The following is a 4615-nucleotide window of genomic DNA, read 5'->3' on the forward strand; positions in this document are numbered from 1 at the left end:
AAGATCGCTGAAGCAGCACATTATTTTGTCCCGGCAGTTTCTAACTTCCAAGTCCAGATTGCAGATGGGGGCACAATGAAATGTGAAGGTCGCTGTGAAAATGTCAAAATTCAAATGGGGGATTATCATTTGAAAACCCACATGTTTGCAATACACATGGGGGGTTGCGACATTGTCCTCGGTGCGGAATGGCTCCGCACTCTTGGACCAATCACAATGGATTTCCAGGAGTTATATATGAGTTTTAAGCAGAACGACTTCACACATACCCTCTGTGGACTACAGGCGAGAGCCCCCTCTATCATAAGCTCGCATAGGATGGAAAAATTGTTAAAAAAGGGCCATCATGGAGTGGTAGCTCAATTTAATGCCATCCAGGTAGTAGACACAATGTCTTCGCCAATTCATCCTGAGATGCAACAGATTTTGAATAAACATCGGATGGTCTTTGACAAACCTCATGAACTTCCACCTTCGCGAGGGGAACATGATCATAGAATCACATTGGTTCCAGGGGCCCAACCCCCAAATGTGCGGCCATACAGACATCCGTTCACCCAAAAGAATGAAATAGAAAAAATCATCAAGGAATTGTTGGAAGCAGGTGTCATTCGTCCTAGCATTAGTCCTTATTCATCTCCAGTCGTCATGGTCCTCAAGAAAGATGGGGAGTGGCGGATGTGTCCAGACTTCAGGGCCCTCAATAAGTTAACATTCAAAGATAAATTTCCCATCCCAGTGGTTGACGATTTGTTGGACGAACTCAATGGGGCTCAATTCTTCACTAAATTGGATCTTCGCTCAGGCTACCACCAAATTCGCATGAAGGAAGTCGACATTCCCAAGACAGCTTTCAGAACTCATGAAGGCCATTATGAGTTCTTGGTCATGCCATTTGGTCTCTGTAATGCCCCCTCTACTTTTCAGAGCCTTATGAATCACCTCCTCAAACCATATCTCAGAAAATTTGTCCTGGTCTTCTTCGATGACATACTCATCTATAGTGGCACTTGGGCAGCACATCTTCAGCATGTAGATATCCTCTTGCAACTGCTCCGCACGCATAAACTATTTGTCAAAATGTCTAAGTGTGCGTTTGGCATGGAAGAAGTTGAGTATTTAGGCCACATTGTGGGGCGTGAAGGTGTCAAGGTGGATCCCAAAAAGATCCAGGCAATGCAAGAATGGCCTCAACCTAAGACCTTGAAAAGCTTGAGAGGATTTTTGGGTCTCACAGGCTATTATCGTAAATTTGTCCGCAACTATGGCCGCATAGCGAAGCCCCTGACGCAACTTCTAAAGAAAAATTCCTTCTTTTGGAACGAAGAAGCACAACAGGCATTTACCGCTCTCAAAACCGCCATGTGTTCCACTCCGGTCTTAGCACTACCGGACTTCACCAAAACATTTGTCATTGAATCTGATGCTTCGGGAACAGGTATTGGAGCAGTCTTAATGCAAGAAGGGCGACCATTGGCCTTCACCAGCCAACAACTAAGTGGGAAGAACTTGGGCCAATCTACCTATGAGAAGGAAATGATGGCCATCTTACATGCAGTTGAGACCTGGCGACCCTACTTGTTGGGGCGACGTTTCCAAATCCGCACAGATCATCACAGTCTTAAATATTTTTTGGAGCAACGCCTATCGTCCCCCCAACAAAATAAATGGTTAGCCAAAATGCTGGGATATGATTATGAGATCATTTACAAGAAAGGGAAAGACAACAGGGTAGCAGATGCATTGTCGCGCCAATTTGAGGAGGAAAGTACTCTGCTCGCAATATCCCTCCCCATTCCAGACTGGATTGAAGAGGCTCGCAGGGAATGGTTTTCACATCCCGGGCTCTCCCAACTCATTTCTCAATTACAGGCAGATCCTAATTCCAGCAAGGGCTACTCGTGGCAGAATGATATTCTTCGCTACAAGGACAGAGTCGTCATATCACCAAGATCCACCCTCAAAAGTCGCATTTTGGCAGAATTGCATTCATCCCCCATTGCAGGACATTCGGGCTTTCAGAAGACATATGCCCGCACCAGAAGATCATTTTTTTGGACCAGCATGAAACAGGACATCCTTACTTTTGTAGCAGAATGTGACGTCTGTCAACGCCACAAAGGGGAAACCGTCAACACACCAGGCACATTACAACCATTGCCCATTCCGGCGTCAATTTGGATGGAGGTCTCCATGGATTTCATTACAGGTCTTCCAAAGTCCGGGAACAAATCAGTCATCATGGTGGTTGTGGACCGACTATCGAAGTATGCTCATTTCTGCGCCCTACCCCAACCATTCACATCCACTTTGGTTGCTCAAACTTTCATGGATCAAATCTTCAAATTGCATGGCATGCCCACTTCTATTGTGTCCGACCGCGACCCAATCTTCACCAGTAATTTTTGGCAGGAGCTCTTCAGAATACAAGGCACTCAACTCAAACTCAGTACTTCATATCATCCGCAAACAGATGGTCAAACTGAAGCCGTCAACAAATGTCTAGAAACCTACCTTAGGTGTTTCACTTCAGAAAAACAACACCTTTGGGTACAGTGGTTACCTCTGGCGGAATGGTGGTATAACACCAACTATCATGCCACCACCAAAATGACTCCCTATGAAGCAGTCTATGGACAACTTCCGCTGTCCCCCACTTCTTATCTCACGGGGTGCTCCAAAGTACAAGCCGTGGATCAACTCCTACAACACCGTGCAACCATGCTTGCCCACCTGCGCGAGAATCTTCATCAAGCTCAGAACCGTATGAAGCAACAGGCTGACCAACATCGCTCAGAGCGCCAATTTCAAGAAGGGGATCAGGTCTTTTTGAAGCTGCAACCATATAAGCAGACATCACTCAAAGACAAGGGCTGTCAAAAGCTCTCTCCAAAATTCTACGGACCATATCAAGTACTTCAGCGCATTGGAGAAGTGGCTTACAAGTTGGCTTTGCCACCTACAACAAAAATCCACCCAGTTTTCCATGTATCGTGTCTCAAGAAAGTGATTGGGAACAATTGCCGAGTTCAAACCAGTCTACCTGAGTTGGATGAAGAAGGATCAATCTGGCTTCAACCTGAACAGGTTCTAGACACTCGAGACAAGCACCTGCGCGGCCGCATGATTAAGGAAGTCCTCGTCAAATGGAAAGATACCTCGCCGGAAGATGCAACTTGGGAACCAGCCGCTATTCTTCAGCAGTTTCCGCAGCTTCAACCTTGAGGACAAGGCTAGTCTTAAGGGGGAGGGCATGTTAGGGTCCCACCCTAACCCCCTTATTTATGTCATGGAATCACGTCATAGTCCAGAGTCAATAAAGCCCATATTAATATTTGTAAGTGGTTAACCCGCAATTAATTACGGGACCACAGTTAGTTGCAAATGGGCGGTAGTATTAGTTAGATGGTAAATGGGCGGTAGTATTAGATAGATGGTATTAATAAAACCCACGATATTGGCTCGTGGTATTGCATGCATGAGTCATATATAAAGGACAGAGACTCCCTGCGAGGAGCATTGTGTCTTGTTTTGTAATCGAGCTCTGCTCTATTGGAGGTTGCCCCCTCGAAGAGGCCTGTGAACATTTCTCTCTGAATAATAAAATCATTGCTATTCTGTGCTCTGGGTATATTTTCTTGCATATTCTGCGTACTCGGTATCTTTTCTTCGCAAATTCTATGTTTGGGTATCGCTTTGCAGGTTAAGAGCATAACAGAGGTTACTAAAATTCTATCAAAACCTCTTGATTCGATCGCATGAGGAGTTATTATGATTTGTTATTGGATGATGCTAGCCATATCAATAGGTGTTTGAAATATGAGGATTTTACCTACCAATATTAGTTGAGACCGATAGTTATTATGTGACTGGATTAGTGTCATGAGGGGAGGTACTACCGATAGAGCCCCCATGGTGGGATTAGATTGGCTGACTAGGGAAATCAAGGGTGTGAGCTTGAGCCATTGGATGTTAGGGGAACTAGGATTGACTCCATATTGGACCAAGCGACATGAGAAGCGTCAACGATGATTGTTTGCATCTATGGTTCTTTGGCCCCTTGTTGTATTACATAGGGTTATGATTAGAGTGTGTGTTTGTGTGTTGATGCATTTTTTTTGTTGACCAGAGTGGTGCGCCGAGGACTGATTACTCAACTTATCGAGATGACGAGGAGGGAGCTAAAATATTTTGGCTATAGGACCACTTTGTGTAGCTTCCTATACAAGAAGGTGATTTTGGTTTGATTGATCATCCACATGGATTTGATGCGTCCTAGAGAATGATAGATTAGGCGAGGGGAACCTTTGATTCCTTGGGTAGGTGGTGGAGAGGTGGGTTTCTACTAGACCAATATGATGGAGAATTGGTTCCTATCCAAACCTCCGTTGATCTTATATTTCCTTTATGTCGAGATGGAGTTCAAGGGTGACCCTTATATGGGCTTGCCTCTAAGTTGTGTATGGGGCCCAATAGGTATGAGTATTCTTGATTTTTACATTTTCTTGCATTTATTTATATGTGTATGATATATATCATTTTGGTACTGACGTTTGATATTTTTCTTATAGATGTGGGACCTCATCGGTGCACCTAGGGGAGATTGAATGGAGGG

This window comes from Pinus tabuliformis, chromosome 8 (genome assembly GCF_031772625.1).
Source record: "Pinus tabuliformis cultivar Carrire ecotype Pingquan chromosome 8, CPIR1, whole genome shotgun sequence".
NCBI classification, from domain to species: Eukaryota; Viridiplantae; Streptophyta; class Pinopsida; order Pinales; family Pinaceae; genus Pinus; species Pinus tabuliformis.